The sequence below is a fragment of the Felis catus genome, chromosome C2 (genome assembly GCF_018350175.1).
Source record: "Felis catus isolate Fca126 chromosome C2, F.catus_Fca126_mat1.0, whole genome shotgun sequence".
NCBI classification, from domain to species: Eukaryota; Metazoa; Chordata; class Mammalia; order Carnivora; family Felidae; genus Felis; species Felis catus.
This window is the reverse complement of record NC_058376.1, coordinates 149,912,221-149,939,611: the sequence shown is the minus strand read 5'-3', so window position 1 is coordinate 149,939,611 and position 27,391 is coordinate 149,912,221. Positions and strand designations below refer to the sequence as shown.

The window sequence follows — 27,391 nt, the reverse complement described above, 5'->3', positions numbered from 1 at the left end:
GGGCATTTTTAACGTATGAATAATTTTCATAATTGTGATGGACTATCCTAATAATCTACTTCATACTGAGTCTGTACTTTTTAAGGAAATGGTCCATTTCATCTAAGTTGTCAAATTTATTTGTGTAGATGCGTTCCTCATATCCCTTTGTCATTCTTTCATATCTCCAAGCTCTGCAGTGATGCCCCCAGTTTATTCCTGAAGTTAGTAATTTGTGTCTTCTCGCTTTTTTTCTTTGTCATTCCTGATAGAGGTTTGATCAATTTTATCGATCTTTTCAAAGAACCAGGGTTTTTTAAAATTGACTTTATTATTTTTCTGCTTTCAATTTCATTGATATCTACTCTTACCTTTTTTTCCCCCTTCTTTCTGCTACTTTTGGGTTTATTTTTCTCTTTTTCATTTCTTGTGATGGGGGTTGTAAATTATTGATTTGAGACTTTTTCTCTTATTTAATGTAAACATTTAGTGGTATAAATTTCCCTCTCAGCACAGCTTTAGCTGCAAATTTTAATACGTTGTATTGTCATTTGCATTCAGTTTAATGTATTTTAAAATTTCTCTTAATATTTCCTCTTTGATCCTAAACTGAAGTCTGGATCCACTGAGGCCAGAAAATATATTCTGTATTATTTCTAGTTTTAGAAGTTTGTTGAGGTTTACTTTTCATCCTTGTGACTTCTTTATTTTATAACTTTACAAAGTTTTTACCTTTTTCTTTTTTTAAGTAGGCTTCACCCCCAGCACAGAGTCCAATGTGGGGCTTGAACTCACGACCCTGAGATCAAGACCTTAGCTGAGATCAAGAGTCAGACACTTAACCTACTGAGACACTCAGGCAGCCGAGAAGTTTGTACCTCTTAACCCCCTTCACCTATTTGACCCATCCCTCCACCCACCCCCTACCTTCTGGAAGCCACCAGTTTGTTCTCTGTATTTCCAAGTCTGTTTCTGTTTTTTTTGTTTGTTTGTTTTGTTTTATAGATTCCACATACAAGTGAAATCTTACGGTATTTGTCTTTCTCTGCCTGACTTATTATTTCACTTAGCAAATACTAAGTCATCTCAAATGGCATGATCTCACGTTTATTACATGGCCTGCAATATGATCTCTTTTGGTATATGTTCCCCGGGCATAAAATGTGCATTCTGCTGTTGTTGGGTGAAGTGTTTTATACAGATCAATTAAATCCACTTGGTTGATGGCGCTGTTGAATTCTTCTATAGTCTACCTGATTTTATTTTATCTTTATTTTTTTTTTTAATTTATTTATTTTGAGAGACAGAGAGAGAGAGAGCATGTGAGATCCTGAGCAGGGGAGGGGCAGAGAGTGGCAGGGAGGGGGGAGGGGAGACAGAATCCCAAGCAGGCTCCACGCTGTCAACACAGAGCCTGATGCAGGGCTCAAATCCACGAACCATGAGATCGTGACCTGAGCCGAAATCGAGAGTCAGATGCTGAACTGACCCAGGTGCCCCTATTTTTGCTGATTTTATGTGTGGTTTTGCTCTCATTGTTGAGAGAGGGGTGTTAAAGCCTCCCACTAAAACTGTAGATTTGTCTATTTCCCCTTTCAATTCCATCAGTTTTTGTTTCACACATTTGGTAGTTCAGTTGTTGGCTGCATCCACCTTTCAAATGGGCATGCGTTCTCGAGAGATTGATTTATCATTCTGTAATGTCCTTCTTTATCTCTAATAATTATCTTTGCTTCGAATCTCCTTTTTCTGATCTTTATATAACCACTCCTGATTTCTTTTGATTAATGTTTGTCTGGCATAGCTTTTCCCACCCTTTCAACAGACCTATCCCATCATATTTGAAGAATATTAATTCAATAATTTTAAAAAAGCTGCTCCACCAAATTCTGTCTTTTAGTTGGTGGATATGTTCATTTACATTTAGTGTAACTATTAATTGCTAGGGCTTAAGTCTACCATTTTACTTTTTTGTTTTCTGTTTATTCTGTTTTCCTGTTGTTGTGTTTCATTTTTCTTGCCGTCTTGAGGGAGAACCGAGCGTTTCTTTAGAATTCCATCTTGATTTTTCTGTAATGTTTTTGAGCGTATCTCTCTGCATACCTTTTTGGGCGATTGCTGTACGTATTACATTATGTGTCCGTAACTGTCATAGTCTGCTGATGTTGCTTTTTGCCAGTTCAAGTGAAGTGTATAAAATGTACTCCCCTGGGGCGCCTGGGTGGCTCAGTCGGTTAAGCGGCCGACTTCAGCTCAGGTCACGATCTCGCGGTCCGTGAGTTCGAGCCCCGCGTCGGGCTCTGGGCTGATGGCTCGGAGCCTGGAGCCTGCTTCCGATTCTGTGTCTCCCTCTCTCTCTGCCCCTCTCCCGTTCATGCTCTGTCTCTCTCTGTCTCAAAAATAAATAAAACATTAAAAAAAAAAAGTACTCCCCACTTTATATCTCTTTACCCTTTCTGATTTGTAATACAATTTCCTCAAATATTCCACCTACATCCTTTGAGAACTACATGAGATGATGTTGTCATTTCTGCTTCAACCGTCAAACATAATTTAGAAAAGTTAAGAGGAAAAGGAAAGCCTCTTTCCTGACTTTTTTTTATTATGTTATTCCTTCCCTCATGACATTCCCAGATGCCTTCTTTTATGGTTCTCTTTCTTTTTTTGGAACTACATTTAGCCGTTCTGGTAACGTAGGTCCTCCAGTGACCAGTTCTCTCAGTTTTCCCTCATCTGAGAAGGTCTTGATTCCCCTTCATTGCTACAGGATATTTTCTCAGAATATAAAATTCAGGGGATGCAGGTCTTTTTTTCTCAGCGCCTGAAAAATACCTCGCTGCTTCCTTATGACCTCCACGGTTTCCGATGAGAAAGCCACTGTCATTGGGATTGTTTTCCCTACAGGTAACCCCTCATTTGTCTCTGAATTCTTTCAAGATTTCTTTGTCTTGAGTTTTCGGAAATTGTGGCACAGATTTCTTCGGGTTTATCCTCTTGGAGATTTGCCCAGCTTCCTGATATGTAGGTTTATGTCTTTTGCTAACGTTGGGAAATTTTCGGCTATTTTTTTTTTCCACATATTTTTCCAGCTCCACTCCCATTCTCCTCTCCTTCTCGGGCTCCGATACCCCAAATTCTAGGTTTTTTGGTTGTTGTTGTTTTGTTTCGCTTTTTGTTTTGTTATAGTCCTGGGGCTCTGTTCATTTTTTACCGGATTCCTCGGGATTTTCTGTATGTAAGATCACGTCCTTTGCAAATAAAATGGTTTTACCTCTTTCCTTCCAGTATGGATACCTTTTATTTCTCGTCCGTGTCTCATTGTCCTGACTGGAAGCTCCAGTACAGTATTGAATAGCAGTGGTAAGAACATTCTTGTCTCGTTCTTGATTTTAGGAGGAAAGCACTCAATCTTTCACCATTAAGTGTGTTAGTTGTGGGCTTTTCATAGATGCCCTTTACCGGGTTGAGAAAGTTCCCTTCTATCCTTGGTTTGTTGAGTGTTTTTGCCATGCAGGGGTGTTGAATTCCTTCAGCCACTTTTTCTGCATTTGCTGAGATGATCACGCGGATTTTGTTCTGTATCAGTTTATTTTGTCCTCTGTGGTTCAGAGTCTTAATTTCTATTGTTTTACCTTTAGGGTTATTGATTCTTTTCTCTGTCCTCTCCATTCTGCCATTGAGCTTTTATTCTGGTTATTGTATATTTTAGTTCCAAAATTTTCATTTGGCTCTTTTTGATATCTTCTACTCGTTAGTGAGGGTTTTCTAAAGTTTAATTTGTTCAGGTAGGTTCATAGTTACTCATTTTAATGGGTTTATATCGGCTGGTTTTGAATTTTTGTCGGATAATTCCAACGTGTCATCTCGGTGTTGGTGTTGGTATTTGTTTTGGTATTTCACGTTGATATTTGTTATTTGGTACTTGGGCATAATCGTCGTGTATTGATGTCTTTTGTCATTCAAGTCGAAATCTTCTTGTTCTTGGTATGACCGCTGATTTTCAATTGAAACCTGGACATCTGGGGTACTATGAGATTCGAGATCTTTTTTTAAATTTTGCATTGTTAGAAGGATTCTTCTCACATTGCTCCCAAGGGAGACATCACTTCCTTACGGGGGGGTGGGAGTCAAAACAGGAGGAGGGAGGAAGCTTTTTTTGTGCTCCTGGGTGGGAATAGGAGTTCAGTCTCCCCCACTGGGTCTCTGCTGTTATTATCCTGGTTGAAGGGACAGGGGAGGCACTTGGTTACTGTTCCCGGTCACCTCCCAATGAGCTGGGTGAGCTCATTACTGCTGAGCCATGGCAGAAGTCCTGACTTTCCACCTGGTTTTCTCTGACACCCCCCAGTGAGGAAGGGAAGGGGTACCTCATTATCGCCTGGAAGTGCAAGTCCGTACTTCAGAGATGAAAAGTCCCAACTCCCTACCTTTTGTGACACCACTCTGTCGGGGGGGACGTGCCTTGTCACAGCCTGTTGAGGTGGAAATCTAGATTCTCCACTTGGCTTTTGCTAGAACGAGTGGAGTAGGACTACAGTGTTCTCTGTGATGTTTGGCTGGAGGAGAGCAGTGGTCGCCTAAAGGTTTTCTGTCTTTAAGACTGCCCCTTTCCCCGTCCTTTGGCTAGAGAGAGCAGGCTTTTCCTGGGGCTTCTTTTTGTCTGCAACCATTGGCATATCTGAGTTGTTGGCTTCTTTTGGTCTTCGTCTGGGATCTACGGGGCCCCAAGAACACCCAGGGAAACATCAGCTTGTCATTCCTGGGGTCCTGAGGTCCTCAGCCAAGGTCTACCTTTCAGAGTCTCCTTAATTTTTTTTAAATTTTTTTACATTGTATTTTATTTTTGAGAGAGAGAGACAAAGTGCAAGTGGGGGAGGGCAGAGAGACAGACAGACAGACAGACACAGAATCGGAGGCCGGCTCCAGGCTCCAAGCTGTCAGCACAGAGCCCGACGCTGGGCTCGGACTCATGAACCGTGACACCCTTCCTTACGTTTCTTTTCTATGTACTGTCCAGAGGTTCTAGCTGGATTTAGCGGGAGAGATAACAGAGAGTACGTCTGTTCCATCTTTCCAGAAACCTTCTCCCATTGGATTTTAAAAACTGACATTGGCAGCCATCCTGGAACCCCCTTGTAAGTTGCTTCGTGGTGCTGGAGCATGCATGCATGATCAGTGCCTTGGGACGGGGATTCCAAGAGTCTAGGTTATAATGGGACACCGTGAACAAGCCCCAAGAGCTCCATTTACATCCTATCACACGCTTCAAGTGAGTTTAATAAATTGTCGGGGGGGGGGTGTTGGTCTGAAAAATTAGACCATGCTTACTAATAATTTGGGCTGGGTTAGTTATTGGAAGTTATCACAGTTGTACAGTTGGTGAACAAAGGTGATGAATCAGAAGTAAAATCAAATTTCAACTCCATTTATCTAACAAACTTGAATATAAAATGCCCCCAGGGGCGCCTGGGTGGCTCAGTCGGTTAAGTGTCCGACTTTGGCTCCGGTCACGATCTCGCGGTCTGTGAGTTCGAGCCCCGAATCGGGCTCTGTGCCGACAGCTCAGAGCCTGGAGCCTGCTTCACATTCTGCGTCTCTGTCCCTCTGCCCCTCCCCTGCTCACACTCTGTCTCTCTCTCTCTCAAAAATAAATAAATGTTAAAAAAATGCCCCCAAATTAACGGGCTCTCAGGTGACTGGGAAGAGGAGTGAGCCCAGGAAGTCACCACGAAATCACCATATCTTTTTTAGGGGTTTGAGTCAACTGGCTCACACTCTCTTTGTAATCTTTGTGGCCTAAGTCCCGGTTTCTTACAATCTCCAGGAGAAAGCAAACAAACAAGGAAAACCGAAACCTCATCCAGACTCCCTCTGTACGAGATCCAGCGGCTTCCTGAATAATTCTACAGGTGGAGAATTACAGACGTCACCTCTCAATCTCAACCGTTGCCAGCTTTGTCTTACTGCCTTCTGACCGTCCACTCCCTGCTCCTGCTGACTATTGTGTTTCCTTGGCATGGCTTTGCCCAGACGCTGACGTATCTGCTTTTTCCCCTCTAGTTTCCGAAGACACTGCTAATGCAGTGCTCCGTGGGTGATGGGATCCCCTGAAGGTTTGAGAGTAACAAAGGGGAAGGACTGCACAAGACAAAAAGACAAAAACAAAACACACAGTTGAAAACTGACCATCCCTGCCTTGGGCGTATCTTAACCGCTGGCACTCTAACTTCTGACTTGAGCTCACTGGGGAAACATTTTAAATCTCTTAATATTGAGCGATCCAAGCCGAGTAATTTCTCTTGTTGTCTTGACAAGAGCCAGGGAGCTTATTCATGACCAGTGAGCCATCGGAGCATTTCCTTAAAGAAGTGTTTTCTCCCTGAGACAAATACGGCCTTCTCCAATGCAAAATTGTGGAAGTGGGCTTTTTAACAGCATGTATTCCCATAGTTTTAGATGATCATGATTTTAACCCAAGGACAAGTCACATGGCCTGGCAAGTCCCCGTCCCTTCCCCCCACCCCCCACCCCATGCATGAATATATCCACATGAAAAACCTTTCAAAGTTTTAAAACCAGGTCTGATCATACTGCATGCATAACAGAGCCTCAGCTCTCCTGTCTATAAAACTAAACGCTGTCATGTACCTTCAGGGCTATTGTGTTGTTAAGTGTCTCGTGAAACACGCGAATAACCTAGAAATGTAACCTGGTCTCCGGCACACCAAGCACACTTTCCATGTGAGCTGGCCCTTTGATGAGCAGAGTAAAATTAAATATTTGGATGGGAGTTACCACACCTCGCCAAATACATGAGTCTGACTCCATCTGCGATGTATTTACTTTCTACAACAGAAAGAATTTCCATAGGGTTTTTGAAGATCAAAAGTAATTCAGAGGATAAAAGGAATCTTAAGAATGCCTCGTCCCCAAATCTTTCTCCTCCATACATCACTCCATCATTACCTCAGTCCAATATCTTGAGATTAAAGACGAGGAAAAGTAATCGTCTATTGACTTTGATTTCCAATTTTTTGAGGTTTAAATTTCACTGTTATTTTCTTAATGGGCTTTTATGAACGTAAAAATATTTATAAGAGTTTTTAGGTTCGCATACAACCTCCCTATCCCAATCTTTTCCCAGCCATTCATCCTTCTAGAACTGTGGGGTTTTAAAACATGTGGCCATTATGACTGAGGAAACAATATCCAGAAGCTTTCCCCTGGGTGATACCAGAATTTCTTGTCACGTGCTAAATTGAGTCCCCCGACCAATCCCCACACCTGGTCCTCTGAGCTTTCTATATCAATAAGCCCTGTTCACAGCCCACCTTGAAAACAGCCATTTCCTGTGGGTCAGAGGTGTTTCAAAGCCAGCGTTGGGACTCTCCTCCTCTCTGGTTTAGGTGTAAGTGACAATTCTGAAAGGTAAGAGATGGCATTCAGATCCTCCGGTTGTTAATAGCACTTCTCTCTTAGCTTGGGTTCCCCCAGAAGCAGAGCCTGAGACAGGACTCGTTCGTTTGGGAGGAGATCCCAGGAAGCAGGGGTAAAGGGAAAGGAAGTGAGCAAGCCCAGGAAGGAGGAAAAGTCACTCTATGTGTATTATCAAGGTTGCTGGGCAACAGGGTCTCAATTCTAGAACCTCCGGCAAGTGTACAGAATTCCTTCCAGAACGTTCTGTCCGAAGGATGAGCTTTTTGTCTACTGGCTCTCATTCTCCCCTTGACAGTGGCTCCTGGGCGTGACCCTCCCACACTTCCAGGGTGTGCTTGTGGGAGAGCTGGGTGGGCTCCCGGCTTCAGACATGAACTTACTGAACTTACCACCAGAACCACAGCTGAAATCATAGGGGGGCTGAGGGGATGTGTCACAGGTACCAAAACCATTGTGTAAAAACATATTATCCCTTCTGTACCTACTGTTCCCCACTGTGCCCATGGGGGTGCTCCCCCACCAGGGGATCCAGAGGATCCCAACGACACTGAGGCGGAAAGAGACTGCTATCAGCTTCTCCCGAGGGGTGTGGGGACCCTAAGGACGGCCCTCCTCTGTCTTTCCTCCAACCTATACTTTTGTCCGCACTCCCTCCTGCAGAGAACCGAACAGTGATGCACCCTCGGTGGGCCCCAAGGGTAGATGAAGGCTGCTGCCTAAGGGAACGTTTCACTTGACCGTGAAAGAGGGTGGTGAAGGATCGTCTGACCCTGCCCGGGACGTCTCCCCATGCGCGCCTCCCCTGGACTGCTCACACCTGGCCCTGTGCCCAGGACGATCTCCAGGCTGAGAGCCACGCCCTGTGCTGCCCCTTTCCAGTGAACCTGTCCCGTCTGCTCTCATGTGTCTACTGGTCCGTCCCCCGTGTGCACCAGGAGCTTGTGGCCCAGCACACTGTGTCTTCACATCTCTCGTCCAGCCCCAGCGCAGCGCCTGGGACACACGGGTTCTCTGCAAATATTTGTGGAGGAAAAGGGAGGGAGGAGGCAAGTCGGTTGCAGGGAGAGAAAATGATTTGCTTATATCCCACTTGCCAAAGAGGAGTCACCTGACATGTGGGGAGTTCCCAGAACTGACCATTTAAGAGCACCACTCGGACGAAATCCGTGGCAAAACGCAGTACTTACTGAGGCATTTGCTTTTGCCTCTATTATTTTTGAAGAGAGAGATGCTCCAAGACCAGTGTGACTGACACTAACCAGGTGACTTGGCTTCCTGTGAGTCAGGCCTGCCAGACAGCCGAGGCCAGAGGTGAACAGGAAAGAGGCTGAGAAAAGCCAGAGAAACGGAGTCAACACAGACGTGGAGGAGGCTTCTGGAGGCCTCTGCAACCCTCTCAGGCCAAAGGGCGCACAGAGCCACAGACCCCCAGACACTCACGCTCAAGTGCATGCAGCTGACATCACTTCAGCTTGAAACTCTCCTCGGGTAGCAGTCAAGATCCGGTCATAAAGGCCCTGGGGTTAGGACCACTTCGAGGGGCTTCTTCTTATTTATTTGTTGGGTTGAAAAAAAAACAAAACCCAAACCCAAGATGTGAGTACTGCTACTCTCCTAAACTGTGAATTTTCCCTCCCTCCTCTCTTCCCAGCACCCTCTCTCCCTACTCTGACATCCTGACAATCCTAAGATTTGCTCAGTACGCAGAAGAGGCACCGGTTAACATCACTCTGTGAATCGAGAGCAAAAACAAAAAGTTGCCCACTTCTCCTTGAAAAGCACAAGACCCCACAGACGCGAGGCATCTTTGAACAGAAGCAGCCACAACCCCGCACCCCTCACAGTCCCTAGCAGCGCCCTGAGCTTCCCCGGTCTAGTCCCTGGGGTGTTTACCATCCAAAGCGGGCAAAGCAGAAATGTAAGAGCCTCTACACACATTGCTAAGCGTTGTGCATAGGACAGCATGCATTAATTACACTTTACAGGGTGCAAAGCACCTTCCCCACGTATTGCTCAAGAGTTGTTGAACACACAGGGCTGTACCTGGGCAAAGACAATCCACGGGGGAGATGAGGGCTCTTCTAGAGCTGGGAGGAGACAAGGAGAGGAGGTCAAGGATCTAGAAGGGACAGGTGGGGGCGGGGCAGAACATGTCCTGCGTGCCCATGTGCCCCACGGGGCACTCTGCCCTCACACCCACCCGACTCCGCCCTTGCCTTTCCAGCCCTCAGTCCTCGTGGACAGTGTTCCGTGCGTAGGCACCTTTCTAAGACAAGAAGATGTCCCAGCTCAGGGCTCTGGTGCCGGCTGTGTTGGATGGCCCCTGCTCACCAAGACGTTTGTGGGACAGGGGCGGCTAGGGTTGCTCTAACGCACCCCGCTCCGGGGGTAGGCAGCGTGAAGGCATGCTGGGGTCCACAGGCAGTGGGCTGTACCAAGATTCGGGGCCAGTCAGCAGCACGAGAAGGGGAGCCTCAGGATGGGGCTGGGACACCGAGCCTGCCCCGGGTTTTAAACCTTATGCAAATGCCACCAACTCTGAAATGTGTTCTTTCCAGCCCAGACCCCCCTTGCTAGCTCTGGAGCCATTCGTGGGCATCACACACTTGGACGTGTCCTTGAAATCTCAAGCTTGTTTGTGATGGAACTGGTAACCCGTCCCTCTCATGGGTTGCTCAAGCCAGGCTCCGGACATTGTCCCCGTGTCTCCTCCTCGCTCCATTTAAGCCCATCACCTTGTGTGCTTTCGTGCCCCCAGATCCATCCACCTCTTTTCGTCTCCGAGGCCGGCTCCCTGGTCCGAGTCCCCACCGCCTCCTACCGAATCATCAAATTCACACCCTCAGTGGCCTTCCCACTGAATCTCTGCCATCACAGACGAGCCAGAATGGCTTTGCAGGAGCATGAAGCAGATCATCATTCCTGGGCTCAAAACCCTCCAGTGGCTTCAAAACTGAATCTGAACTCTCATGGTACCAGCTTGGCCTCAGAGCCCTCTTCCCCCCCCCCCCACTTCCCCCACTCCCCGTTCACTCGGATCCTCTGAGGAGGCAAATCCAGTCTCCCTTTAGGGTCTTGACAGCATGGTGTTCCTTCCGCCCAGAATTCCTCCCTCTTGCCCACCTTTGCAATGGCTGCCTCCTTCTTATACAGTCAATGTCAGAGTAAGTGTCACCTGAGACCTCCCAGAGCCCTTTCCGGACTCTCCATGAAAAGAAAGTCCTTCCCGTTATTCTCTGTCAGCATCCGGTTGCTTTCTTTCCTAGCAAGTATCAGGACCTGCTGTTATGTACAGATGTGGTTTTACTTCTTTGATGCTTAGTCGTTCTGCTGGACTCTAAGCTTCGTGAGGACAGACATCCTGTCTATTCTGTTTTCTCCTGTGTCTTGAGAGCCCAGCCCTGTGTGTCTGGTGCATAAAAACGTGGTCATAAAGAGAGGCTGGATGAATGAATAAATACGTTTTAAAAGGGAGCAGGCTAATTTGGTCTCTCACGAGAGTTTCTAGTCTTCTCCTTCCCTTCTACCTCTGACTGTCCCCCATCTACCATGCGCTCTGAGCGTGCAATTTAATGCCACATCAGGATATCCAGCAAATCCCTCCCCTGGGCCATGAGCCCTCTTCCGTCCTTTCCTCCTTTATTAATGTAGTAGATGAACCCATATGGAATAATCATAGTCTATGACATAATAATAATGGCGTTTATGGAGCTTTTGCAGTTTGTTGGGCACGGTCCTTTATCTTCTCATTTAGTCCTCTGGACAAACCCAGGGTGCAGTTACTAGCATTTGCGTATTTTACAAAGAAGAAAATCAAGGCTGGATGAGCTAGTGACTTTCCCTGGCTCAGATGGTAGTCTGGACGGCTGTTGGATGCCATAACCATTAGGCAACACCGCCTCCCAAGGGTTCCCTGGTATTCAATGCATTTGAGATTCAACCCACCCGTTAAGTCCCCATGTATGAACCAAGCACTGTGCACGGTGTTTCTATACATGTTCGTATTTGGCTCCTACAAGAACCTAGCGAGGTAGGTCTTTATTATTCTCATTTTTGCAGAAGGACAGCCGAGATCCCAGGAGTTGAAGCACCTTTACATGGTTCATTGTGGAAGAGGCAGGATTGGGTGTAGCGCCCTCCCTCCAAGGCCGCCGTTCCCTCCATTCCTGCAGTGCTTTGCTGCTCGGACCAAAGAGAAAGGAGCAGAGAGAACCAGGCCTTGGAGACGCCCACACGCTGATCAGGGGGGTGTGGCCGGAGGGACAAGCCACCCCCTGGGCAGCCCCTGTAGTTCTTCCACCAGCAGAGAGGCTCTGGAAAGTCACGGGACAGGGGAGAGGATGGGCTTTGGAGTGAGACTGATGTCCATTTAATTCGCAGCTCTGCCCTTCATAAGCTAGGTGGCCTTGTGCCATGCACTCCACTCTCTGAGCCTCTGGTACCACTAAGGGGGTTCTAGTATCATCCTCATGGAGCTTTTTGTGGGGATGAAATAAGACCACAGAAAGAAAGCCCTTAACACAGGGGTCAGCACATGGGAGGTCCCTGTTGGTGGGTTTGGTATTTCCAACTTCCTGCCCACTGGGTTCTCAGACCTCAGGGAGGAGGCACTAGAATTGGGCTATTCTGCTGTGGAAATGCCTCACAGCCTCGTTCCTCTCTCTCTCTTTTTTTCCCTTCTATTGTCTCTCCCTTCCTCTCCCACCCACAATTTGAAGCTGCCTGTTTTGTCTGCAGGAAATGTGTTAAACGAAACACTGTTTGTGTTCGCGCCTCCGTCCACGGGCTTTTCTGGCATGTTCCTCCGTCCTGGTCCTCGGGGAGCATCTGAAATGTGATCAGGTAGAGCCACTGACAGTCTGACAGGCATGACGCACACAGTTACCAGAAGAGAAATGTTATTCACAGAAAGAACAGGAGAGTAATGTATTCAAATGGCCATGGATTTTGGAGACCGGGTCTGGGTCCACATCCCAGCAACGTTATTGACTTGTGAGCTTGGCGATGTGGCTCCTGTCTCCAGTGGTCAGTGTCCTTGTGCACAAAGTTTTCAGAATCTGATCAGAATAAGGAGAGGCAGGGTTTTGAAACATCTGGACAATGTCAGGCACTTTGTAGATGCTTGATAAATGAGAATCTAACATGATGCTTGGCATCTAAAACACCTGGTCACAGGACCAATCTAACCAACTTACCTGTTTTTACAAATAAAGTTTTATTGAGACAGCCACACCCATTCATTTACATATTATCTACAGCTGTTTTTTTTCCCTACAACTGCAATTCACTGTTAACTCCTTCCTCTTCTTCTAGAAACTAGAGGGCTGCTGTGGACTCCAGGGTCTGAAGTACAAGGGCTACGGGGTCCTCCCAGTAGCTGCCCATTTAGTGTATCCGTTGGGATTAAATTCAGCTCCATGAACAGAGAACCAAAATAAAAATGGCTTAAACGTGATAGAAGCTGACTTGCCTTTCATACAAAAATCTGCAGGTGGGCAAATCTAGGGCTGTTCTTGCCTATAAAGCACTCAAGGACTCAGGTTCTTTCAACTTGCCACATTTTGTTCAGGATGAAGCCTTCATCTTCACAGACCAAGATGGTGGCTGAAGCTCCAGCCATCACATTCTCATCCCCGGTGCCTGGATAGAGAAAGGGATGAAGACAAAGGAGCTGTATGAACCAATTCTTGTCAAGGATGGTTCCCAACAGCTGCCACCTGACACATCTACCAATAACTCACCAGTCACATGGGCACACTTAGTTGTAGGGCAGGCTGGGACATGGCGCATGAATCCAAGTGGCCAGATGCCTGGGGAGGGGGTCTCTACTTACGAAGGAAGATGGAGAGTGCACATCTTGAGAGAAAACCAGTGGGTGTGTATCTCAGTGGTTTAGGCCACCGGGACATTCGTTCTTTAATCACGGAGAAATCCAGAGGGAGGTGGTCCAAGGCTAGCACCCACGCTTCCCCTCTGCCTCTTATTTCCCCCGGCCGTGGTCTTCTGGTGGCAAGATAGATGCTTCAGCTTCGAGCAGCAGATCCCCACACCTGCTCCAAAAGTAGGACTGAGGACGTGGTGGCGGAGACCTTCCTTCATGTCCTGCTCTTTTTTGTGTTCCCGCAGAAGTCCCTAGAAGCTTCTCCTTCCGTCTCCTTTGCCAGCCCTGGCTCCCCTGCCCAGCCCCAGCCCAGCAAAAGAGAATGGGATTGCCAAGACTGGCTTACGTGACCTGCTGCCTGAACAAAATTAGGGTTCTGTTAGCAAGGAAGAAAAGGAAAACAACCTGTGAGTGGAACGCAAGAGAAAAATCCACTATTAACGGAGAGGGGAAGGCATAGTCGTTGTTCCCCCCAGGCTCGAGGAACAGGATTCTCAGATTCTCAGATGGGTAAAAGGCAAGGAGTGAACAGAACTGGGATCACATTCTCAGGTTTCTTGTGACTGCTATTTATTATCAACGTGTTTCGTATCATTATAAAACCTGGAATCAGAGGTACACTCTGCTCCACAAATCTTTAGGCTTGAACTCTCAGTTCGGTACTCCGCACGGTGCTGTCTCCACAATGTTCAGAGCTATTTTCAGGTGGATGTTCTCGATCAAAAAAAAAAAAAAAAAAAGCAGCTTCCTAAACATAATTTTGCAGCGGCCATCCTACAACTCCTGGAAATGATGCCCCTTCATCTTGCTGATTGGGTCTGCAATCTGATGGCAGAGCCAGCAGCCATAACTTCACTGTCGGTGATAATGAGATTAAATCCCTTTCCACTGAAGACAGTCCTCAGCTTCCAGCACAGCCCAACAGCGCTCTGCAACTCTATCCAGCAAGCCTGATGTTGGAGAAGAGCGATGGGCGGCTCGCATCTGGATTCGCAACGCAGAGCTGGAAGGCTTAACGTAATAGGCAACTTGCTTCACTCAGATTTCATCCAGAGCTTTCCCCTAGAGACGAGAAGAAGTCGAGTGGTGTTCCTGGGGTGTCTGCCATGTGGTAGGTGGTTTACATATATTGTTTCTCAAAGCCCTCCTTTCGTAAATTAAGATGGTCTTACTCCTGTCTGAAACCCCCTTACAGGCCGAACATGGATGGGATTCTGGGTTGGCTGAGTTTGGGGTTGGAGGCTGGAGGTCTTAGACTCTGAATTCAGATATCCGGAATTAGAAGGAACCAAAGGCAGGGTCTGGAGTCTGCTTCGGATTCTCTGTCCCCCCCTCTCCCTGCCCCTCCCCAGCGGTCTCTCCTCCTCTCTGTCTCTGAAAGATAAATAAAAACGTTCAAAAAAGTTTCAAGAAAGAACCAAACGATGTACACAAGACAGATTCCCCAGCAGACGCCCAGGGTCCAAGTCTAATAACCCAACAATAGTGCAGAGAAAGAGGAGGAAAGGTTGTAAGAAGTCATGGAAAGATCTGAGGGGTTTCCATAAATAAAGTTCAAGGGCACATACGGTGTAGGAGTAGTGTTCAGGTTTTCAAATGTTGAATGATAGTGTTGAACAACAATGACAAGTGGGAGAAACGTCTTTCGGTTGTGATGTGTGATCTTTTTTGTATGTTGCTAGATTCATTTTGATAGTATTCTTTCGAGGGTTTTTGCTAGTATGTCCATGAGGGATATTGGTTGGTAATTCTCTTTTCTTGAAAGTTTTTTTTGGTCTCATTTTGGTTTTAGAGTAAGCCTGGCTTCATCGAGTCTGTTGCAAAGTATTCCATTTTTTGCAGTTTTCTGAAAGAGGTCGTATAGAATTGGCACTGTTTCTTCCTTACATGTGAGGTAGATTCACTAATGAAAATCCATCTGGGTTAGGAGTTTTCTTTGGGGAATGTTTTCGACTATAAATTTAATTTCTTTAATATTTTTAAGGCTATTAAGATGATGTATTTCTTCCTGAGAAAGCTTTGGTTGTTTTATCCTTTGTCCCTTTCATATAAATTGTCAAATCTATTGGCATAAAGTTAATTATAATATTTATTTATTGCCCTTTAATAACTGTAGAATCTGAGGTGATGGTACATCCCTCATTCATACTATTGGTAATTTAAACTAATGTCATTTAATTGATCTTCTCTATTTTTTTATGCGTTCTATTTCATAGCTTCTACCTCTGATCCATTATATTCAATCCTATTTTTTTTTGAGAGACAACCTGGCTTTTTACTTATGATACCATTCTGATACAGACTATACTCCAAATATGTTTTGTGTTTTGCCAGAATCCCAGACCCGATGTTTCCGGCACGTTTAAATTCTCATATAACCCAAACCCCAGCAAGACTGAATTCTCTCTTCTGTATCTCTGATGGCTATTTGTTCAGACTATTCTTGACTATCTGCGATGATAGAGAGCCTGCATACTCAAAGGTGCCATTTTCACTTGGGACAACTCTGGTCAACAAAACACGCTCTCTTATTTTGAGGGGAAAAGGATTTTCTCCCCTATGCGCCCCCCCCCCCGATCAATCTTAATGTAAGCTCTAGAATGACAACATCTCCAGTGCTTGAAATTAGAGGACTGCCAGTTGTATGGAGTTAGATCGTTGAATTAGGATTCCAGCTCCAACACTGGACCTACCACTCCGAGCCTCAGTTAACTCACCTGTAAATTGAGGATAATGAGAGCACTCACTTCAGAGGATCATGTGGAGATCACGTAAAATCGTTCACACAGGATGCTTAGCACAACGCAATGACTGACACAGAGCGGGCACTCCAAAAAGTTAGCTCTTACTAAGTATCAAAGAGAAGGCATTTTGCATTGTACGGTCTTCCTCCCCTTCCGAAGAGCTAAGCCCTTCTGGGTTCTGAAGGAGCCAGCGAATGGCTCCTCGATTTGGGGTGGGGTACTCTGGAAGCTTCCCTCAGGCCAGATGCTTGCTGGGAAGTGTCAAACACTGCGTTAATATTATTAAGATGGGAAGAGCAGGTGCCCTGAGGTGCCAAGGGGTTCAACTATGCCACACTGGCACTGGAGCTTACAGCCAACCCAGCCGTGCTCAGCGCGTCCGTCGCAAGCTCCGTGATATTCGTAGCTGTGACATAGCGGATGTCATCATACTTTTGTAGAACTCCACAGGTGTAACAAGAGTTGCATCTAAGCTGCTACTTCATCTCCATGGGGACCCGGTGAGACTGGAATTAGCATTCCCTTTTTACAAATGAGAAAACCAGGGTTCAGAAGAACGAAGGAACTTGACCAGGGTCCTCAAGGACAGAGTAGTTACCATCTATGGAGTGGCAGTTCTGTGCTAGGTATTTTACCAGCTGATTTCGTATATGTTATCTCATTTTATTCAAAAAATCCAACTTATCCATGAGTAGGTACTCATTTTTATTTTATTGTTCTTAAACGCTTATTTATTTATTTTGAGAGAGTGGCAGAGAGCGATTGCACACGTGCACAAGGGGAGGGACGGGGAGGGAATCCCAAGCAGGCTCTGTGCTGTCGGCGTGAGCCTGATGCAGGGCTCGATCTCACAACCGTGAGATCATAAACCTGAGCCAACATCAGGAGTTGGAAGCTTAACCGACTGAGCCCCCCAGGTGCCCCGGTACTCATTTTTAAATAAAGAAACTGCGGTTCAGAAAGGTTAAGAAACTTCTCCGAAGTCACACAGCTCTAATAAATCCATTAGCAGCAAACTCCGTGTGCTTTTTACATTCCCCACATGGCCAAGGAGAATTACACAGAACGTTCTGAACAGCTTCAGGTGGAATGGAGACGACAAATTGTCACCTTGGCTTGGACCACATTTTCTCCCAGGTGTGTTGTAAATCTTGCTCATGAAAGAGGTTCTCTCCTGCTCCTAATTTGGTTCCTCAGCATGGAGGAGTCACATTCCTCGAGGGAGAAAGCTAAATTAATGAGTATATCTGGGGACCCATCTGCAGAATTAGAAGCCAGTGCTCACCAGCCCTTCGGGTGTTCCTCAACAATACTGAACACCTTGGAAAAAAGCACTCCTCCTGTTACCAAAGAAATGGAAAATAACAGTTGAGACTCAGACCGTGCTCCTTCTACAGCGGTTACAAAGGTTTTGAACCTTGGCTGGGATATACAAGAGCGCTACTGAGGTCAGAATTAGCCAAGTTCCAAACGGTCAGCTTGATGGCTGGCTTAGAGATCGAGACTTGGCGATCCCTTGTGTTTTCAAAGCAAAACACCCCTACCTCACACCATTCATAAACTCGACCACAAAAGAGGAGGAAGAAGTGGGACCTCATTCCACGGAGTATGGTGGTGGCATTGGCCACGGCCCCGGGAGCTAGTGTAGATGGGTGGTTCTCATCCAGGGGCGTTTTTTTTCTCCCGGGGAATATTTGGCTGAATGTCTGAGACGTTTTTGCTATCACAACTTGAGGGGAGATGGGGATGCTATTGGCATATGGTGGGTAGAGAACCAGGAATACTGCTAAACCTTGTATAGTATGTCGGACAGTCCCCCAAAACAAAGATTTATCTGTCTCAAAGAAGAGAAACCTGGAACCAGTGAGGAGGGACTCCCAACAGCTAACAGCTTCAGTAGCATCTTTACAGGTCTTCATAAAGCTGGATGGGGACAGTCTTTAACAGGTCTTCTGAGAGCGAGGTGCCAAGGAGAGACCCCCCCCCCCAGTGCCGGTGTTCATAGCCCAACTCACTCATTCCCTGTGTAAGAGAGTCTACACGGAACCGAGTCATGAGATTGCTTTCTGGCAGGAAGCCAAAGCAGAGGGAGGAGGTAAGGTGGCAGAAAAAGCCAGAACTGCATGAGGCAGGCACACCTGTTTTAGTTGGATTCCCCAGAAGTAGATCCTGAGATAAAAACCTGGCAAAGGAGTTGGGGGGTGCAAGAGCCAGGAGGGCAGGAAGCCAAGCAGAGGTTCCCACCAGAGACACTTTCAGCCGGACGGCAGGCAACTCCGGGGTATGAGTTTTGCTCTGGAGTACAAGTTACACCTGCAAGCAGGAAATGGCTTCGAATCCTCCTGCACCCATCAGTCCTTGGCTATGGGCCATGGCGGAGAAGTAAGCTCGCTCTCCAGAACGCTCAGCCTTTGCTGTGGATGCACGTGGGGGGCTGCAGCAGCCCAAGGGCGTCCTCAGGAAATCGCTGCAGGCACTGGCTGTGGGCAGTGGGATCACAGGGAAGACACAGAGGTGGGAGAAGCACACAGGGAGGGGTAGAAAAGGACCTGAGGATATCTGGGCCGAGCGCCTCACCTTTGGCTCTTTACTCCATCCTCCCCGATGGAGCTTTGCGATTGCGTTTGTTACATCCCCAGCCCTCAACTTACGCTCTGGTCTGGTCTGTGGGTTCCCCTGATCTCCACCGGAGTGCATTCAAGGGTGTCACCCCACCGTCGGGGGATCCGAGTCAGACCCGCAAACCTGTGCTCGGTGGAAACCCATCGAGGCCTCCTCAGTGTTGCTGCAAATGCTGGAGGGCCTCCTGCCGCTGGGGTTTGCTTCAAGTATCTCACCCTTCCGCCACTCAGGAGGAGACACGAGCTCCTTCACCCCTTTGCGCGAAAACCCAAGGGCGCCCGGGTTCGGCAGGGGTTTGGGCTGACCCAACTGACCTTGCTTGGAGCACAGAGAGAGGGTAACAGTGCAGAGTGTGGCCCCCAGGCAGCCTGCAGGTTCCTTCCTTTCTCCCTCTCCCTGTGTCCGAGGATCACGAAGAACGCTCTGCAGGGTTGTGCACAACAGCTTAGTGAGCACCTTCGAGGCCTGAGCTGGCCCTGGGACTCCCCACAGCACCCCGGCGGCTCATCCATACATCTCTTCCACATAAATGTGATGCGGCTGCTCACAGGAACTACGGGAATAACGAGGCTTCCTTTCGCTGCCTTGTGTTTTGAGCAGATGATTTTATTTGTGTGTCGCACCCCGGTGAATTCTTGTACTTTCATTTATATGTGGATTTCTTTGTTTCTTACTGACATTGCAATTTCTCTGCCTTTGTCTTAGATACGTTACTTAGGAGTAATCCCCACTTAGATCCAATCCGGGAATCTTTGCTTTTATTTGCTTCGAAGATGGACGCGGTCGGTCTTGTCTCTTTCACTGTAGTTTCCGCGACCTGCTTGGGATTTTTATGCCTCTCTGCCTCTTTGTTCCCCATCTTTTGCCAAATGGCTTATTTGTTCTTTTCTTACTCAAGTGAGTGGAATGTTGTGAATTCTGTTTTTCCCGGGATAACGGTTACCCTTACGTTTCAAGAAATAGTCGATCCTGTCTTCTTTTTGTTGTTTGTCGTTCCAAGTTTTTGTTTGAATTCAAGTTAGTTAATTTGGTATTTACCCAAAGGATACAAAAATGCAGCCTCAAAGGGTACATGCACCCCAATGTTTATAACAGCATTATCAACAAATAGCCAAACTATGGAGAGAGCCCAAATGTCCATTGACTGATGAATAGATAAAGAAGATGTGGTATATACAATGGAATATTACTCAGCCATAAAAAGAATGAAGTCTTGCCATTTGCCATGACATGGTTGGAGCTAGAATGTATTATGTCAAGTGAAACAAGTCAATCATAGAAAGACAAACACCATATGATTTCATTCATATCTGGAATTTGAAAAACAAAACAGATAAATTCAAGTTAGCTAACATATAATACAGTATTGTTTTCAAGAGTAGAACTAGTGACCCGTCACTGACATATAACACCCAGTGCTCATCACAAGGGCCTTCCTAATGCCCATCCCCCATTTAGCCCATCTCCCCACCAATCTCCCCTCAAGCAACCCTCAGTTCTCTATAGTTAAGAGCTTCAAAAATAAAATAAGATGAAAACAGAGAGGGCGGTAAACCATAAGATCCTATATTGTTTTATCAGTGTCAAGAATGAGACAGGATTAATTGGCCCTCTCCACAGTGGATGGTTTAGTACACTTTTATTTTTTTCCCTACCTATGCCCATGTCCAACTTCCCAGGGTTTTTTTTGTTTTTTTTGTTTTTTTTTGTTTTTTTGGTATAACCTTGGTTTTTAAATCCAAGTTAATGTTATTGTTTAACTGTCCATCTTTTTCTGTTCATAAGTATTTTTACATTAGCATTGTTTCCTTACATAATTAAAAATTTAATTATATTTAATGTGATATTTACATTAAAAATCTTTTTTAATGTTTATTTTATTTGAGAGAGAGAGACGGAGCATGAACAGGGGAGGAGCAGAGAGAGAGGGAGACACAGAATCCAAAGCAGGCTCCAGGCTCCGAGCTGTCAGCACAGAGCCCGACACGGGGCTTGAACTCACAAACCATGAGATCGTGGCCCGAGCCGAAGTCGGTGCTTAACCGACGGAGCCACCCAGGGGCCCCATGATATTTACATTTTTAATCAATTACTTAGAGAATAATTTCACTTTACACTCTATCATTGCCCACCCCACTTCTTTCCTATTGTGTTTTCCTCATACCAGGGCTCCGTATTGTGATTTGTTGCTAAGATCACTGGACCACTTTTCTGGGAAAACAAAATTAAGAAGAGAGGTGAGTTGTTGCATTCCCCCCGAGACCTTGTCATCTGGGTCTTCCCTATTTTTCTTGCCCCAAATTTGTTCAACTGCCATCTATAACATGGCCCCATTTCCTTCCGATCTTGAGAGTTGCAGAAAGTGAGCAGCACATTTGATCATTTTGTTTGTTTTATTTACACGGTTACTTGTAAGACCTTTCCCCTTATTCTTAAATTTAAAAAATTTTTTCCAGGGTATTTCTAAGTGTCTATTCTTTCTCTATACTAATTTCTCTGATACTTGGTAAGCCCTTTTAATCTGAAGATTTTAGTCTTTTCCGCTCTGGGAAATAGCTTTCATAATACCTCTGAATCAATTTTTCATGACTCTTATCTTTTGCTCATGATCTCAATCTTTTTACATTTATAGGAAATCTTTTTACATTTCTGAATAATCAGATAATTTATCAAACCATCCTTCAAAATCAATGAGTGTCTTTTCTGCCTTATCCACTGTGTTACTCACGCTGTCCAGGGTGGTTTTCTAAATTAGGGAATTCATGTTTTCATCAGAAAGCAATCTATCCTGATTTCGAATTTCTCCCTTTTCATCAGTGCTGTGCCGTCTTGAATCTCGCTGAGAATACAAATTGGGGGGATTTGTCTCCTGTTCCCAGGTTGCTCCCAAGGTCATGACTTGCCCGAAGCCACTCTCTCCAGCCCCTGCGGGAGGTGCTTGTGTTAATCAGGACTGCCATTGTCCACCGGAGATGGGGAGAACCCGCTGGGGAGAGAACAAGACGGTGCAAAGATTCCCTGCGAGCTGAAAGCTTCTCCTCACGTGTCAGTAACCCCAGTTTTCTGGAGCCCAGCAGTGCTTTCTTAGGACCACAGACAACTTTAGGCAGCCCCATTTAATGAACTGTGCTGACCGTGCCACACGCGGGCTGGTGAACACCACCGCCATTCACTCCCTATGATGGGTTCTAGTACAATTCATTCATTCATTCATTCGTTCAACAAATATCCCTTGAGCACCTCTCTGTACCGAATCTTGTTCTATACATTGCAGATATGATGGCTCAGTTTGTCCTACCCCCATCACGTTTTTATTATGGTGGGGAGACTTGATATACTATCGAGGAATCACAAGTGCTATGAGGAAAAGCAAGTAAGTCCAGGGTAGGAGACTAGAGGGGAAAAAAGCGCTATTTTCGTAAAAATGGTCTGCAAAGATCTTTCTTAAGGTCACTTGAGCAGACAACGGAATAGAGGGGGGGAAGCAAGCCAAGAGGATGTGTGGAGGAAAAGCAGTCCAAGTAGAGGGGAGAGCAAGGAGAAAGGCCCTGAGACAGGAAGGTGCTGGACTTCCTAAGGAAAAACAGAGACCAGTGTGGTTAAGGCTGCATGAGGGAGCAGCGCGGGGCAGGGACAAGTCCTGGGGCTAGCATGTTGTGCTGTGCCTGCTTTGTCAGACAGCCCGGTGTGCATCTGGGCCATACCTGGGCTTCTTATGGGAAGGCTGTACCATTCGAGATGCCAGGCCAACTCAGGGACCTAGCTTTTAGCAAACTGCCTCCCAGCAGCCCAGCTCCAGCACGTGGGGCTGAGCCACAAGCCTAATACTTGCTGTGATGAGTTCTCAGGCCACCAAAGGGCCCCCTGCCTCCACTTCTCACTCATACCCATCGTGTTGGGCCAGCTTCCCACCTTCTCTGGTCCGCAAGCCTGGGGCTAAGCTCCAGTCTTCTTGGCCTGAAGCCTGAAGCTGCTGAGGGCCCACGGTGCCCTCATTTCAGAGGGGAACCAGATGTCCCACTGTGGCATTAGCAAAGCTGCATTAATCTGGTTAGTGGACTCCTCCCCAAGTGGGCTCAGCCCTCTGCCTCTGAGAGGACCACCTGCTGCCTCTGCTGGTTGGGACCCTCCTAACATTGGCCAAAGGCTGGTTGCCCTAGAAGCCTCTGCCCTAGAGTCCTGGACCTTCACCTCCGCCCTCATTCTTCTCATGCTTCCCTAGCCTTCTCCGTCCCCTACAACCCTGTGTTTCTGAGGTCTCCGTATGCCCCACCCCAAGCCCGTGTGAACTTTTACAAGTGGGTGCTTACCACTCTCACCCTGCTCTATATCCAAGCTGGGTGAGGTAAAGGGATAAAATCACATCCAGATTTTCATAAGCAAAGAAACTTATCATCAAGGGAAAACAAAAGGTTATTTTTCAAAGGAGAGCTCGTGAGATGGAACAACCATCTGCTTCCCTCTGTCCCGGCTAGCCCACCCTTTCTGAAGGGTCTGAGTCTTTCTGAAAGTTTTGGTTTATGTAATAAAGTCATCATACACACTGTTAAATTTTATAGATCTAAATATTTGCTTGGGAGTACTGTTAACAATAACTTACCTCCTTTCTCACACTAAATTGATATAAATTGATATATATACACATAAATATAAATAGATATAAATAGATATATATTGATTTGTATCAACATAAATTTATATCAAGAAATTCTTCCCTTGCACTCATTTTGCAGAAATCTATGTGGATTTCTCATTGGAATTTTTTGACCAGTCATGCTAGTTGTTAGGATCTATTCCAAATTACCTCGCAGTTATTATCAGATGGGCAATACTTGGGTGAGTTATAGGGTCCGCATATCACACACACAAAAATGCTTTCTTGGGACGCCTGGATGCCTCAGTCGGTTAAGCGTCTAGCTTCGGTTCAGGTCATGATCTCACAGTTCATTGGTTTGAGCCCCATGTTGTGCTCTGTGCTGACAGCTCAGAGTCTGTGTCTCCCTCTCTCTCTGCCCCTCCCTTGCTCACACTCTCTCTCTCTCTCTCTCTCAAAAATAAATAAACATTTTAAAAAATTGTTTTAATCCTCTTCTATATCTTTCTGGAGAAAATATGTAGTTTCTACAGCTTATGAATAAACTGAATTGTAGAGACAAGTTTAATTACTTGCCACCCACTGACACCTATAAAGGCACTTGTCAATCAACACAGTCTATACTGTCTGGCTGCATCGTTAATGTAGTCTGTGTCTTGGAGAAAATAGCCCAGCGTAATACGGGACCGGCATGGCAAGTGACTCAATGACATTTGATCTAACATAAGCCAGTTGACGTCTACTGTGCCCTACGCTCTGATATTGCCAATAGTAATAATGCAGTACGCTTGCAGAGACTCAGAGTGTCTTCAAGGACAGTCTTGACCTTGTATCACCTTCCAGACAGTCTTCATAAGGAGTCCAGTTGGCTTGAACTGGTTCAACAATGGTTGCTATTCGTGAAAGAAAAGGATCTGAATCAAGCATCACCAGCTAGGCTCGAAACTTGTCTTTGGAGCCGGCCCACTGTGGATGACGAAAACTTAATCTTTGATGTTGTGAACAGCAGCTGCTTTGACCAGTTAGCTTTAGAAGATGAATTGACCCAGGATGTTCTAAAATTCACAACATACGCAGTCATTTCTCAAAACTCTTTCTTGGGAGTAGAAGGGGCACAAATTATTAATATCCAACTTAAACAGCAGTGGTTCACAGGCTACAGATTCCATTTGTGTAATTTAAATCTCTGGGCAGTGACTGATGGTGCTTGGGAAAAGGGCCTCTTCGGTAAGCCCACAAGTTCAGCTGTCCTAGTCTAATTTAAAGAAGGGCTGTGAGAAACTCTCCTACGGCATGTGTTTCTGTCCCACAGAGGACAATGTGAGCAAAGCAGGGGTCCTCCCCACAGTAATAATTTACATTTCAGTGACACAAGCCTATACCTCATGCAAAATCTACCCACCGTCTGCTCTTCCCACATGCACTCATAAGCAGTCGTCCATTCCTTCTCTGGTCCCTTCCTTGGTGCTCACCAAATCAGAGAGCTGCCTAAGGGTGGTGCCCCCCACAGCCTCTCTTCCAGAGATGATGTTGCTGGGTCATAAAAGTATTTTATGGGTCATAAAAGTATTTAACTTTTTCTTAAGTTTATATATTTATTTTGAGAGAGAGAGAGAGGAAGAGAGAGTGAGCGTGAGCAGGTGAGGAGCAGAGAGAAGGGGAGAGTGAGAATCCCAAGCCAACTTCATGCTGCCAGCACTGAGCCTGATGTTTCTTGTTTGTTTGCATATGGATGCCCAATTGTTGAAAAGATTACCTTTACTCCAGTAAATTGCCTTTGCGATTTCGATGAAAACCAATCAAGCATATATGTGGATCTATTTCTAGAGTTTCAATTCTGTCCCATTGATCTTTGTGTCTATCCTTTTACAAATAACATACTCTTTTTGTCACTGTAGCTTTATAAAATTCTTGAAATCAGATAGCGTGAGTTCTCCAAACTTGTTTTTTTTCAAAAATTGGTTTGGTTTTTCGACGTGCATATTAGAATCAGTTTGTCAGTGTCCAAAAAAATTCCTGGTGGGATTTTGGTTGGAATTACACTGAATCTATACGTCAACGTGGAGATAATTGGCACCTAAACTATATTCAGTCTTCCAATTCACAAACATGATATTACTATTTACTTAGGTCTTTGTTTATTTCTTTCATTAGCGTTTTGCACTTTGCAACACACTCATTCAGACCATATTTTATAAAATTTGTACCTACGTATTTCATACTTTTGGGTGCTATTAACATGATACTTTTTTAAATTGCAAATTTCAATTCTTCATTGCTAGCCTATGGGAATAGCATTGATTTTTTTTTTTAATTAGCTTTGTATTCTATAAAACTGCTAAGCTCACTATTTCCAGTAGTTTTTTGTAGATTATTTGGGGTATTTTATGTAGACAATCATGCCATCTGTCAGTGGAGAGAGTTTATCATTGTTATCATTTCTCCTTTCCAATAGAGATGCAGTGGCTAGGATCTCCAATACAATAGTGAACGGGAGTGGTGAGAGAAGATATGTTTGTCTTGTTTCGATCTTAGGTGAAAATATTCAGTCTTTCCTAGTGAGTATACATTAGCTGAGAGGTGTTTTTTTTTTTTTTTTTTTTCAGATGTCTTTGATCAGGTTGAGGTAATTCCTGGTTTGCTGAGAGCTCTTGCCTGTGAATCAATATTGAATTTTGTTAAATGCTTGTCTTGCATCCATAGAGGTTATCACATGGTAATGCTTCTTTAGTGTTTTGGCATGGTAAATTACAGAGATGGGTTTTTAAATGTTGAACCAAACTTGCATTCCTAGGAAAATCCTTGTTAGACATAATGTATTATCATTTTATATATTCCTGGGTTTATTTTACTTGTATTTTGCCAAGGAATTTTGCATCTATGTTCATGAGGGATATTGGTCCATAATGTTATTTTCTTGTAAAATTTTTGTCCAGTTTGGTATCAGAATAATACTGGACTCCTAAAATAAATTGGGAAGTATTCCTTCTTCTTTTCTGTTCTCTAAGCATTTGTGTATAGTTGATGTTATTTCTTCCTTAAATGTTTGGTAGAATTCACCAGTGAGACATCTAGGCCTGGAGTTTTCTTTTTTGGGAGGCTTTTACTAATTCAATTTTTTTAATAAAGTATTTTACAAATAAGGTAAAGGACTATTTAGGTTATCTATTTCTTCTCGAGTGATATTTGGCAGTTTGTGTCTTTCAAAGAATTTGTTTATTTCATCAAAGTGGTTGAATTTATCGGCAGAAAGCTATTCATAGTATTCTCCTTACCCTTTGAATGTTTGCGGAGTCTTTAGTGATATCACCTCTTCTTTTCCTGATATTTGTAGTTTACATCTTCTGGATTTTTCTTGGTTTAGTCTGGTTAAATGTTTATCAATGTTATTAAGCCTTCCAAAGAGCCAGATTTTTAGTTTCATTGACTTTTTTCTTTTGTTTTTCTGTTCTTAATTTCATTGATTTCTGTTTTATCTTTACTACTTCTTTCCTTCTGCTTGTTTTGGATTTAGTTTGCTCTACTTTTTCAAGTTTCTCCAAGTGGAAACTTAGAACCTCACCATCTTTGGCTCATCCTTCCTGTGTTTGAAGACATAACGAGTCCTTTGTCCTATTGTAGCCATCAGGTGTTGCTTTCTCAGCCTCATTGTGTCTAAGCTGCTGGTATGGGCATACGTTCTACCTATCGGACATATGCACTCAAGTCTTCAGAAGAGGGAAATATGAAGAAACGGGTCAACATGAGATCCTTCTTTTGACAAGGTTTGTTGGGAAAGTGTTAGCTCTACAGGAGTTTCAGAGGCAGAGTTGCTGGTGTCCAGGGTCTAACATCACTGGGGCCACTTGCAGAGTCTGGATCAAGGATGGGCAGCAGGGATATCTTAGCCAGAATGGCCCCCATAGTGTGATCTGGTGTTGTTCCAGCCCTGCATCCTACAATTTTATCTCTAGCCCTCCTAGAACTTCCACAAATTTCTTTCCTGCTTAAACTCTCTGGATTGAATTCTGTTGCCAACTAAGATCCACTACTGATGGGTCCATCTTTAAAATTTTTCCAATTCTATGTATGTCAAATGATAGCCCTTCTTTATTGTCTAATTATGACTGGAGTCTAGAGTGTTTTAATACATAT

At 45.1% G+C, this 27,391-nt stretch overlaps 1 long non-coding RNA gene across 1 annotated transcript in view; it reads right to left on the bottom strand.

The window, feature by feature from the left end:
- Window positions 1–7,633, bottom strand: part of LOC109491583 — a 78,744-nt gene extending 71,111 nt beyond the window's left edge. The window contains exon 1 of the long non-coding RNA XR_002745509.2: window positions 7,311–7,633. This is a non-coding gene — a long non-coding RNA (uncharacterized LOC109491583). The remainder of the gene's footprint in view (window positions 1–7,310) is intronic.
- Between the last annotated feature and the right edge of the window lie 19,758 nt (window positions 7,634–27,391).